Here is a 14005-nt window from a genome sequence, read left to right as displayed (position 1 = left end):
GTACTTTTCTGCTTCCCCGCCCTCACCCCCCACATTGCTCAGATAGTTTTCTTTGCTTTTATGTAGTATCACTCCTTCCAAAATCACTGCAGGAGACAAAACACACATTGCTGACTTTGGTGAAAGATAAAATAGTTCTCTTCTCCAGCTTTTGTATCAGATCTTGTGTTTGAAAACTTATATTTTCTCTCTAAGATCCCTGAGATCCTTGAGTTTGGGCATCTGAGAAGCAGGGCTTGAGTCGCTGTCTTGGATCCACTTGGTCTCTTAACTGACTTTTCCTTTTATGAAAAGTTCCTTCTCTATTGGGCACTGTGCTGGGATAGTAATGGACATTGTTCCTCAATAGTCTGGATACCTTTCGTTGGGAGGTTTTTTGTGTGGATTAGCTCTTAGTGCCTAAATTACCATATTTATTAAGATTATTAGTATTCTCTTTAAAATAAATCCTTAGTGGATTCAGCTTGATGTTTCTATCTCTCTCCCTCTCCCTTTCTCTCTGAAATCAATAAAAATATATTTTTAAAAAAATGTGAAGGGGGAACTGTGGGGGGAGGGGGGGCGTGAAGCTGATAAGGGCCTATCTGGAAGAGCTTTGTTTGCTATATTAACAAGATTAAACTCGCTTTGCTAAAACAGGGCTTCTCCACCTCCCCCTGCTCCTGAGGGGCGATCGGGGTCTGCAGCTGGCACTGGAGCCATCGCTTGCACCCGTTGCCGGCGCTGGTCCTGATCACTTGGCACCATCAGTGGGTGTGAGCAGTGGCTGCCAGCCCTGATTGCCCCTCAGGGCTTCTCCACCTACCCCTGCTCCTGAGGGGTGATTGGGGCAGCAGCCACTGCTCACACCTGCTGCTGGCGCCAATCCCAATCGCTCCACACTGTCAGTGGGTGCAAGTGGGGTCGGCCCCATCAGCACATGGGAATGGCGGTGGAAGCGGGGCTGCCAGCAGACAGGAGACTGGGGGGCATGGCAGGAGGGACTGGGTGAGGACGCAGAGGATTGCTGGAGACCCACCCTGTGCCCACTGCAGCCTTGCAGCCCAAGGTTCCTTTCAAGGTGCATGAATTCATGCACTGGGCCCCTAGTTTATAATAAGTGCCAGAATAAATATTGTTTTATTTCCATTCTCCAACATGATATTTATAAGAGCAAAACAAGTATATATGCACACATATATACAGATATGTACACAAATGTAGTTACACATATGTGTGCATGCATATATGATATAAGGTGCACACAAAAATACACATGTAAAATGTCTATTATTAGCAGCCTGATAGGTGTATTTAGAACTTTTAATATTTCCAAGGCTCTCAAAGAAATACCTAGCACATTGCAAGTGCTGCACACATACTTCCTTTTTGCAATGCAGTCTGTAATCTAACAAAATAGATTTAAGGTCCACAAAGAACAATAAAAACACATAGGCCTACTTTGCTTTAAAAAACATCCACTTATTTTCTATACAAGAGGATTAAAAAAAGTCTCCACCATGACCATGGCTGCAACATTTCTGAAAACATTGTGTGTCTCCCGGTCAGTAAATAAGTGCGAAATGAGCGGGATGGAGAATAGGGCTTGTGGAAGTTCCGAAGGAGCTATTGCTTCCAGATGAAGTGGAGGGGGTGCAGCACCAGAGCAGGGTCCGAGCTGCGCTTGGAAAAGCGTGCATGGTCGGATAGACAGAGCAAGGAGGGTCGCGCTGAGTGGTGTTATAACAGGAGGGAAAGGTAAAAGCGGAACCGGATTTTCAGCTTTCTCTGCCTGGGGTTTGATAAGAGGAGATGAATACACTTAAGCATGAAGCGAGAGGGAAATCTCCTTTCTCTCTCTGACCTTTGAACTCTCTCACGATCACAGAATACGTCAAAACAAGGTTCCCTGGAAAATTCTCCTTTCTATTATGTTCCCTTGCATAATGATATATTCATATCTGTTGCTTACAACTTAATATATTGATGATACCATTTTGTATTTACAATATCAAAATGAAAACAAGTAAGTGTGTGTGTGTGTGTGTGTGTGTGTGTGTACTGTTTTCTATAACCTGGGCTACTCTAATTCAGAAAGAAATAAAGAAACTGGGGGACTTTTTTATGTCAAAGTAGGGAGAAATATATTGTCCCTATTCAAGCAAAATAACTATCGAGGTACAGGTAAGCATCAGACGACACAGAGCATACCATGTTTCATAAACTTCATGAAAATCTAGCCACAAGGGGTGGCTATGGAGGCATTTGTCTCCTCAGAAAGCAAAGCTCGGCTCTCCATCCTCCATCAGCTCTGTTACCCATATGACCTTAACTGGCAAGAGACACACTCTTGTATATGTTGGCTAATGAAAGGTACGGAACAATTTAATCATTAGTAAGGTGTGTAAATCACAGAACTTTAACCTAAGGGAAATGAAATTTGGAGTGGATGTCTGATGGGGAAAAAAAAATCTCCTAACTGCACATCCAAGCTGAAAAGAAAAGATTTGGGGATTTTCTGCTGCTCAGGATTATCTGCACCAGTGAGCGCCTCTATTACTTCTTGCGACTGAGTGTTGACTTAGTTTGTCTGTGAGAAGCCTACCCCAGCTGCAAGGATATGTAGTAATTACAATAGATTTAGGTTATCTGTCAATGTAAGCCCCCGAATCAATTATGTATTCAAATAAAAGCGTTTTATTTCCTGTTTTATGTGGTCAAGTTGCTTTGAAACATACTCAAGGTGAATTTGGGGTTAATATATATAAAGAGAATGCATTAGCAAATACCAGATTGGTGAAAATGAGCTGGATTTCATTTTCTCTAAATAATGTAGCTTCATCTGCTAATATGCACCAGTTCAATCTATGATATTTATTACACACTTTTTGTGAGCAAAGTCCTGTGATTGCATCACCTGAGGAGTTATTTAGATGTGATTAAAGGCTAGAGTTTCAGCTGGACAAGCCCACAACGTTTGTGGCTCCACTTTGCACCTTAAAACTTGCATTTGCACCTGCACGAGGCTGAAATGAATCGCAAGTCTGCACATGTGTGTTCCATTATTCATTTTTTATGAGCAGATGTGGGTGATGTGGGCAAAAACTTGATGCATCTTTAATTGAGAAAACCTGTGGAAAAGCTATCCCTAAATCTCTCCTGGGGAATTGATTTAGAACACGACACACCGTGATTTGGAAACTACGAGTCAGACCCAAATGTTGACCAGACAACCTAAACTTGAACATAGGCTGTCAGAAATGAATATTAAGGACATTAATCCTCAAGATTTCCTTTCTTTCAAAATTTCTCTTTGAATAATGCTGTGTCCATTAGTTTTTTTTTTTAAATGTTCTCTCTAAAAATAATATAAACCATCAGGATTAAAGACATAAAACCCAGTGGCATTTATTTATAGCAAAAATAAATTGTATCCCAAACTTACTTTTTCAGTCTTCATTCACACAGAAAGAATCTTAGGACTGTGCAATTAAAAGAGATTTCATTTCATTTACACCAATTACTATGTATTGACTATTCTGTAGAACAGCGGTTCTCAACCTGTGGGTCGCGACCCCTTTGGCGGTCGAACGACCCTTTCACAGGGGTCGCCTAAGACCATCCTGCATATCAGATATTTACATTACGATTCATAACAGTAGCAACATTACAGTTATGAAGTAGCAACGAAAGTCATTTTATGGTTGGGTCACAACATGAGGAACTGTATTTAAAGGGCCAGAAGGTTGAGAACCACTGCTGTAGAAAATACTCCTCTAGTTGCTGATTATGAGCAGTGAAGATAAAAGGGGATAAGATACAGACCTGGACATAAAGAAATACATATTTCAAAAGAGCACAACTCATAAAGCGTGGCTTTTCTAGAGCTCATAATAGTGCTATGGCTCCTGCTCAGACAAACTCAAATTGTATAAGCAATTGGAAATTAGATTATTTGTTCCCCAAAGCTAATGCTGTGCGTGTGTAAGCCGGTGGCAGTGGTGGGCACTGGGGAGACAGTGAGGAATAAGCCCTTAAGGAATTACTAACCCAATGAAGGAGAACGGGGTGGTTTGCAGTAGGATAAATTGTGCGAGGGACTGATGGAAACCATAAGAAAACCCCCCTCCTTAGCGCTGGGGAATCTGAGGCAGAAAATGACATCCACAATCGGACCTGAAAGATAAGTTGGTGTTAGGAAGTTTGGAGAAAGGGTGGACAGGAGGTGTAGGTAGAGGAGAAGCATGTGAAAGACACAAAGATGGGGCAATATGGTGACTCAGAGGAAGAGGTTTGTCATTCACACACATTGAGCGGGATATCCCAGGAGAAGATGAGGTTGGAGAGAGGATAGTTACAGCTGATATGCATGTACTATACTATGGGCCAGAGAGCACCCTGAAAACATTGGAGAATTTACCTCATTTTGTCTTGATCATAATCCTATGAAGAGATTCGCTGTTTTGAAAATGAGAACTCTGTGGCTTAGAGAAGTCACTGGCCTCACACCTCCAGCTATTAGGTGACTGAATTCAAACCGAGTCTCGAGGATACATTTTCTTAGGGACTGTGTGGCTTCAAAGGCACAAGTTGAGACATGTTGAAGGGTTTGTGCTTGACCTACAGAACGTTTGGCAACCATTGAGGAGTTTTGGGTAAGTCTTGAATTTTAACAAGGGGAAAAAGAAGAGTAAATGAAAGATTGGAGGGGAATGATTATGCAACCAGGAGGAATGTCCAGGGGGCTGGTTGTATTCCAGAGATAGATAGCAGTGCAGCTAAGACTGTGGCAGAGGGATGGAGAAAATGAGAAAATTGTAAGTGACATGAAGGAGGCAAGAGGCAGTATCGACAGAACTTGTTGAAGGAAGTGTTTGGGGGGATAAGTTAGAGTGGCCGCATTATTGGATAGGGAGCAATATTGGCATCTCAAGTGTTATGTACTCCAAAAGGACCTTCCAGTGCCCGCACTTCCACATGTCTCTTTCACCACGAAGGTGAGAAGTAGATGCTTATTCTCTGAGTTGTTACCGCATTCTCCATGCTGGCCATCGTACTGTGTGGTCTTTCCCACTTGACTTCGGCTTGTGGAGGTTCTCTTATACATTCAGCATCTCCAGAAGCTAACAGAGGTTTGTTTAGATATTTGTTGAATGGGGATCAGGAGATAATAGAGAGTAAAATCTATGTCATATCCGCTACCTAAGAAAGAAAAGGAAAGAATTGGAATTACTAGGAAATAGGCATGCTTATCTATTTTTTTCCATAAAGCATGGATTTAGAAAAATAAGGGAAAGCACAGGGAAAGATGACTAGCTACAAATATTGTGGTGAGGAATAAAATTTTTCTTTTTGGGTCATGGCTGAAAATGTTGCAAGATGGGATCTTTTCTTGAGGATAAACTGCATCTTAAATATTTATAAAGAGATTATTCATTTTATCAAAACCCCTTCAACATAGAGATTCACTGGCCAGAGAGGGGAAAACTTTAAAAAATATTCTGATGGAAAACACTGGGAATGGCAATGATAAGAGGATAAAAATGGAGAAAGTAGCAAGGATGACATATTTAGAAATGGGGCCTGGGCAGTGGGACTGGGGATGTGGGAATGCAAAGTGTCCATAAGAAGCCAAGTGAGATTGTGTTGAGCCCTATGGCAGAACACAGGGAACACCTTATAGGAATCAGCATTCGTTTGATGATGCAAGGCTCAGCTTTGTCTCTTCCCATTAGGCATGTTCTCTGAGCTTAAGACGATAAGAATTATTTCACCCTAGAAGTGGGGCCACGTCACTGATCAAATGTTCAGTTCCATAGTTGGTTAGCATCTTACTCGACTTCTCTCATCTCCCACCTTTTAACTCCTAATTACCCTTTTGTATCACCTGAATATATTACGTATATCTCCTTACAGCCTCTTCACCTGATTGCATATTTAAATGTCGGTTCCTTTTATAGGTGGAGGGAAATTACTTAGTGACTGTGTATCATTTCTTTCTATTTTCCTAACACTTCACCTGGAGTCATGCACATACAACGCATTTGAAAACGATTGAATATATAGTAGAAAAATGTGATATAATAATTTTAAAGTCATTTTGTAAGGAGGATGGATTCACATAACAAATGGGAGGGTCTTTTATTTGCTGCCTTTTTGTCAACTTGCAGACAGTATAAATGATGACTGTGGGACTTGATATGCTAGAAGAGATACATTAATCCACATTTGAAAAAAAGAAGACATAAGTGGGCCACGGTGAAAGTACAGCCTGCTGGGGGAAGGGAAGAGAAGCTTTGGGGGGAGACTTTGAAAGAGAGAGGAGGTAGATGCTGTGGGTTCAACTTGGGAGGAAAGCAGGAGATTTTGAAGTAAATTTTTATGCCCTGAGTTATGGAAAGGCCTTCTATTATTTTTTAATAAATATTTAATAAGTTAATCATTCCTCAGAGGTCTCTAGTAGAGATGTGTTGGGAAGGTGGGGACTGGGAGGAGGGCCTAACTCCTGGTCATGGGTCATGGAGGCAACAACAGAAGCTTCCTGAAGGGTGCAACTGCCTTCGCGTCGGAAAGGAATGTGAGAAGGGAAGAAAGGCGAAATCGCAGGGAGGAAAGCGGGGGTTTGCCACTGTGGCCAAATACCAGTGTAGGCAGATAAGGAGGATAGACCACCTCCTGTGCAGGCCTGAGCAGGGACAAGGCTCAGCAATGCAGTGAGAACGCCACAGGGCTCTGGGTCGCCATTCGAACCTTGTGAGCATCAGTGTACCCAACATGTGAATTTGAGGCACTAAAATATTAATTATGTTAACATATGGGAAAATACATAGCACATAGCATAGGCTCAAATATTATTTCTTTTCCTGGAACTTTATCTCTTCAGATGGTTGCTGAAATTTCTATTCATGTCTAAACAGTAAAAAGGTAAAGAGAGTGATGGGACCTACAGTCAACCTAACTTTTTAAAACAGGGGAAATTTTGTTTTAATACGTGAGAAGGCTTGTATCATCTTAAAGTTCCCAGTTGTTAGTGAATGGAAATGCTGGTGATAATTAGACATGTGCCTGAAATATTGCAAAAGGCAGGTACAGATTCTTCAAAGCAAGGTAGTTCCCAGCCAACATAAGCCTGAGGATATGGTCATAATACTAGATTGTCATCACCATCACCACCACCACCACCATCATCATCATCACCATCATATCATCACCACCACCACCACCACCACCCATTGCTCTTTGGCAGTGCCTTTAAAATGATCATCTCTTCTAATTCTGACTTGTCTCTTGGCTTCTGGGATGGTAGAAGGTTGTTCCAAGTCTGTCCACATTCTTTTAATTACACTACGTCATCACCAATGGCTCCAGTTTAATAAATGCACTAAGTACAGTTTTGTTCCCTTCCTCTTTGCCACCACTGAAGATGACCTCGCTGAGTGTGCGGATCTTTTGCAGAACTTCCTTACATCACTGGTAGCCTCTTTGCTGACCACAAGGAGGTAGTCATTGTCAGAGATCGAGGTGCAATCAAAAGGCCAGAACATGTCTGTATCCCTTTAATGGTCCTTTTTATCTATCTCCCCCTGGGACTAATAGGATTAGAAACTAGACTGAACACCACAGAGCTCATCCTATCTATGCAGCTCCTTCCAGGAAACTGCTTTATTCCTGTTTCCAGACAGCCAGAGTTGCATGAGATGATTTGACTTAAGTCATATCATTTCTAAGCTTCTAGCCTAACAGATTTGATCCCACTGCTTGACCCACTAAAATGGAAGATGAGTTAAGAAGGCTGGGAGCCTCCTAAAAAGAATTTCAAACTCTACAATTGCAACTGATCCAAATGAAAACGAAAAAGGGGAAGATAATCTATAGAAAGAGTTACAGCTGCACAGAGAGCAATTTACTAAGACATAATATTAAAAAGATTGGTAGGAAGATGGGTCGGATGACAGTGACCTAGGGAGGTACATTAGAGTAACATTAGGATGTACGTTACAATAACACAGAACAATATAAGATGCACCATGAGAGCTGCAATAAGAAAAATATATAGACAACAAAAAAGCATAGAACGAGTGTAGAGGCACCAAAAAGGCTGTTTTATTTTTTGTTTTTGTTATTTTGTTCAAGGCATGACTATGCAGTGAAGCCAAAGCTGTAATGTGGAGTTGAAGAAAGTAGATATGCTCACCCATTTCCATTTGTTTTTCATGTCAAAGGGGATAAGTTTTAGATGAAGAAATATGAAATCTTGGTTGCGTGAAAAGACTATTAAGAGACTGGTACTGCCTGGCCGGTGTGGTTCTATGGTTGAGTGATGACCCATGCAACATGAGGTTGCTGGTTCAATTCCTGGTCAGAGCACATGCCTGGGTTGCAAGCCCAATCCCTGGTGAGGGCCATGCAGAAGACAGCCAATCAATGTTTATCATCAATGTTTCTATCTCTCTCTCTCTCTAAGAAAATCAATAAAAACATATATTTTAAGAGACTAGTACTTAGCAGGTCTATTGACTAAGAGACTATACTATCGAAGCTCAGATGCTTTAAGGACTGGCATATGCACTTGAAATTTTCTCAGTGATCTCCGAGGAACTAAAAAGAAATATGCAAAGAGAGGAGACAGGCACCTGCTGTCCCCCTTTTCATTGAGGGGGAGCTGGAGTCTGCGACATATAAATCAGTAAGCATGGCTTCAGTGCTGGGCAAAATTCTAGGGTGGCTTGTCATATAGGTATTAAGATTAAGGGTATTAAGATTAGAACAATACTTGTCTTAATTCATCATGTGCTATATTCCAGGTTAGCCTCAATATTTTGACTAATTAGATAGATGAGATTCAAGAAATGTATAGCATAGTCTTTGGATTTTAACAAGGGATTTGAGTAAGTTTTTCCACTATACCCTTTGGGAGAAAGTAGAGAAATGAGGGCTCCGTGATAGGAAAATAACATGATAAATTTGTATGCCTTTGAGAAATTTATGCAGTGGGCTGGGTCACAAGTATCTCAGGACAGGGAGTATCTTTTATTTACCTCAATACACAAGCATGGGGCACATAGTATATGCCTCCAAAATGGTAATATCTGTCAGAGTGAAGGGATAAATATGGAATAGACCCATTCATTATTAGTTGGTTTTCTGAGTATTTTTGAATAGGGATTGTGCTAAAAGAAACCTTGCATGGTGGTGTCTGTTAAGGGTCCAAAGATACTTCTGGATTAAGTACTTGCTGGCAGTGATAAGGTTGGCTTCAAATCTACTTTTTGTTTTGAAACACACTAATGATTATTATCAGTTAGACCGAAACATCTGTGTCAACATTGTAGGTGATTATATCTGTAAGGCACAGAGAGTAGACACTCAATGCTTGTTATAGTCTTAAAATATTTTGAGTGTGCAGAGCTCTTGCAGAACTACCCGTACATCACAAAACGCTGAAAGTATTAGAGGCATTGTCTCTGGAATTGCAGTTCTCTTCTGTATGTGATATGGTGACTAATTTGAGATTGCATACTTAATGAGCTCAGAATATTTTAACTTAATATATCTAGTTTCATTTTGCAATGAGCAAGGAAACTTTGACCTTACAATGAATGGATCTGAGTTGGCAAGAATTGTGCCTGGTGGTTTTGGGATGCAGATTTCAACTAATGGACCATGTAATTAAGATGACCAATTGCTAATGCAATTGGAGAAATGCCAAGAACTCTGATACGAAGGCTACCAATTACAGTGCATTTCCCACTACTATCCAAGGGGATTAATAATTCTTTTCATTGGCTTATTGAAATTCTTCAACAAATTTAAGAATATTTCAATTCATAATGGAAGAAATACTATTATATCTACTTGTACAGTAAAGTACAGGAAATGAGAGACGCATAGCTCATCTCTAAGTATCTATAATAGTTCTATCTGGTACTTCTTTATGTAATAGTACTTTCATAATTATATTTTATCTTACTGATATTGAGTATATAGAAAGGAATTCACAATATATTGATCTTTTTGTCAAGGATTAATAATATAGAGGTGAAAGGCAGAGGATAACATGCACTGATGAGTCCATTTTTGTTTTTAGATATACAGTTTCAGTAAGTAAGAAAGAAGACTTCTCATAATTAGAACATTTTCTTCCCTTTTATTTTCACTGCTAGATCTTCCCTAGGTGCTCAGTAGATGTTTTTGGAACAAGACTGAATCATCAATAACAGAGTCCTAGTAAAATTTTAGTTTGAAAGTCATAGTTCCAGCATTGACCTAAAATATAAGTGGTTTAGATCTGCAGTACTAAGCATTGTTCATAATATTTAACTTTGAATCAATGCATGATAATTAAAAGGATGGATAAATAAATCCTCTACTTTTGGAAGTTATTTGTTTTCATAACTTTGTATGGCTCTGAAAGAAGATGGAAACACATTTAGAGAAATATCAAGCTTTCTAATATCTGGGTGGTTAGAACTTGATATTCACTTTTTACTTTCTTTTATATTATCCTCCTTATGTTTAAATATTTAGAAATTAGAAAATAGTTCTTATGACTTATTTTTGTGATGTTGGTTTTTTAAAAATATGAACAGTGGAATATGAATATTTTTTTAAAATATTTATTAAGTAAATACCTTTGTGTTTGCACAGTACACAAAGTGGTGGGAAGATAGCCAGTTGTAAAAGTACAGATAAATTTGTTTCCTTTAAGCTTTTCCTCCGAAAAAAACCAATGATGTCAATCAAACTAAAATAAATATATTTTTAAATTCATAGCTGAGTTATCAAGAGAATAAAGGACATCTTCAAGTTCTGCCTCTTTCTCTAACAACAGTGGATTAAAAAGTGAAGTCAAAATGGCAAGCCACTAGACACAGACAATAGGGTGGTGAAGGCTTGGGGGTCGGGGAGGGGAGTGGGAGAGAGCAATAGGAGGAAAAGGGGACATATAGAATATTTTCAACAATAAAGATTTATTTTAAAAAATGGGAAACCACTATGAAATCTGGTGCATTCCGTTGGGCACAGGAAGGGAAGACCCAATCATATCCCAACCAGAAATGTTGTGGAGTAATGGTTAAAGTATGGATCAGGATATTAGGTCTTGGGCCTGTGCAATTGGGGGATGTGAAGAGAATTTTCATAAAATCTTGCTTTACCAAAGGGATATACACTCAGTGAAAGTGCAGGATGGAAAAATCTGCTGGCCAGATATGGAAAGAGAAATGAAAATCTGTCTGTTTTGGCCAGAGCAACAGATGGGGGAATGAAGTGGGTCCTTGGGTGTGTGCCATAGGCTTGCCTCACACGCCCCTCAGTCTTGGCTTCTGCTTTATATTACCTGGGTGGTCAGGGAATCTGGAAGCTGAGAGGTTCAATCACAGTGGTCCCGGCTTGTTGAGATGTCTTGTCTGCAGCAGTAGCCTCTGAAATTCCTCTCTAAGGGATTCATCTTTTATCTGGTCCTTCCTATTCATCCACAGACTAAATTCAATCAAATATAAACATACAACAAAAAATTCAAACACATTCGGTAGAAAACAACAACAAACAAATGTAAACCCCGAGAACATCAGGTATTGAAAACATTGCTTATAGGATGTAAAAAAAAACCCATATATATATATATAAAATATATATTCTTTAAAAAGTGACCAAAGAATAGAAGATAGATAAAATAACCAAAGAGAGTTAAAAAAGAAGTAATTGGACATGTGTGTTAGTCAGGAGACTAATAATTTGTATTAGACTAAGCTGAGCCCTGGCAAAATGCAACCCTGACAACAAATGTTCCTTTTACTCCCTTAAAGTCAGCCCAGAATCAGTTGACTCTCTGTGGTAACTGTGTTCAGTGCAGCACCTTAGACATCCAGGCTGATGGAATGCCATGCTCTGCGATCTCAGCATGAGGCCCTCTTCTTGGCTAAGGCTAAGGGACAGCTGAAGGCAGGCAAACAAGCCCATCTGAGATTCTTCTTGGAAGTGACTCACATCATGTGGGCTGAAAAATGTATGGGAATACAGAATATTTTTCTTCTCCACATTCCTACGACAGAAAAGTGTAATTATTTAAATCAAAAACTTCATGCGATGGGTTAAATATAAGATTTAGCAGAAAAGATAAATCATAACCTGAAAGTTAGATGATAAATTAATGACCATATATTATTATGTATAAATGAATAATAAGATAAATTAAGTAAATTAACTGGAAGTTTATGTCTTTAACCTTCCTTTATTTTTCTCCTCTCCCATCCCCAACTCCACCCAACCACACAGGCCCTGCACCTCTGATAAATGCAATTTTGATCTCTTTTTCTATGAATTTCTTTTTTAAAGATTCCATGTAGATCATTTAGTATTTGTCCTCCTCTGTCTGACTTATTTTACTTAGCATGTTTTCAAGAGCCTTCTGTGTTGTCACAAATGTTACAATTTTCTTGGTTTTTATTTTTTATGGCTGATTAATATTCCTTTACCCAACTTTTTTAACCGCTCATCCACTGATGGATACTTAAGTTGCTTGCATGTCTTGGCTGTTATAAATAATGCCGCCATGAACATGGGAGTGTAGATAATTTTTCAAGTTATTGTTTTTGTTTCCTTTGGATATAGTCCCAGAAATGGAATTGTTGGATCATATGTAGTTATATTTTTAATTTTTTTGAGGAGCCTCCATACTAGTTTTCATAGTGACTGCATTAATTTATAATTTCACCAAAAGTGCACAAGGGTTTCCTTTTCTCCATGTCTTCACCAGCATTTGTTATCTCTTGTCTTTTTGATGATGGTCATTTTGTAGGTATGAGATGATATCTCATTTTAGTTTAAAGTTATGTTTCCCTAATGACTTGTGATATTGAGAACTTTTCATGTACTGCTGTCCTTATGTATATCTTCTTCGGAGTAATGGCTATTCAGGTCCTTTGCCCATTTTTAACTGGGTTATTTTATTTTTTGCTGTCCAGGTGTATGAGTTCTTTATATATGTTGGATTTTAACCCTTTATCAGATATATGGTTTGTATTTTTGTGCTGTTGAGATGTGGGAGGGAGGTTCTATTGAGAAGTTGAAAAAATTTTTACCTGATGGTTCCTACCTACTGTATTACTAATAAGTAGGTGAGTTTCTTTGCTGCCTCTGAAAGGGAAGGGAGAAGGAATATGAGCGTGAGAAGGTAAGGGATTGAAACTGCTGTGGTGAGAAATGAATGAAGGACCTTAAAATAAACACATGCACAGCCCAAATTCTCCTTTACAGCAACCCTTCTGACCAAACTTCCTTCCCAAGGTTCTGCTCATCTTTATTCTTTCCTCCAAAGTCAAGTCCCTGAAAAGCATAGATCACACTTCTTGCTCTGTTTTCTCTCTTCTTACTCCTCCCTCTTCCATTTCACCCAACCTTCCTTACTGAGCCACCACCGGCCTCTTTATCCATCACAGGACTGAGCTCACTTCAATTTTTACAGTAAAAATCGCTGTCGCTGTATTTGAAAGGTTTCCATACTGCCCTTCACACTCCTCCTCCACTTTTGTTTTCAAGGCTTGGTCTTCTCTGTTTACCTTGTTTCTTTAGCCATGGATTCTCACTTACATTCATTGACTGGCTGTTAAAATACTGATGGATGGTTGTGTTCTGTGCTGAGAACTTTCTCTCCTCTCTTCTGTCCTTGCTTCTCAGTGCTGACCTCTCCTCTCTCCTTGTTAGCTATTTCTAATACTGAATTTACTTACAAAAATTGGAGAAGAGAATTCCTTTTTAACTTTTCTTGATTCCTTAAAGTCTTATGGATAAAAATGTTGATAATAACTTTATGATTTAAAATTTCTTCTCATAAAATAGATTTCTGCTGAAAATGAATCTCTTGTCTAAAGCTCTTAAATTGCTGGGCGTTTCCAATGTCTTTTTAAAAAATATATATATTTTATTGATTTTTTACAGAGAGGAAGGGAGAGGTATAGAGAGTTAGAAATACCCACGAGAGAGAAACATCGATCAGCTTTCAATAACACACTCACCACTGGGTATG

The sequence above is a fragment of the Myotis davidii genome, unplaced genomic scaffold, assembly GCF_000327345.1.
Source record: "Myotis davidii unplaced genomic scaffold, ASM32734v1 scaffold200, whole genome shotgun sequence".
NCBI classification, from domain to species: domain Eukaryota; kingdom Metazoa; phylum Chordata; class Mammalia; order Chiroptera; family Vespertilionidae; genus Myotis; species Myotis davidii.
Note: the sequence above shows the minus strand (reverse complement) of the source record.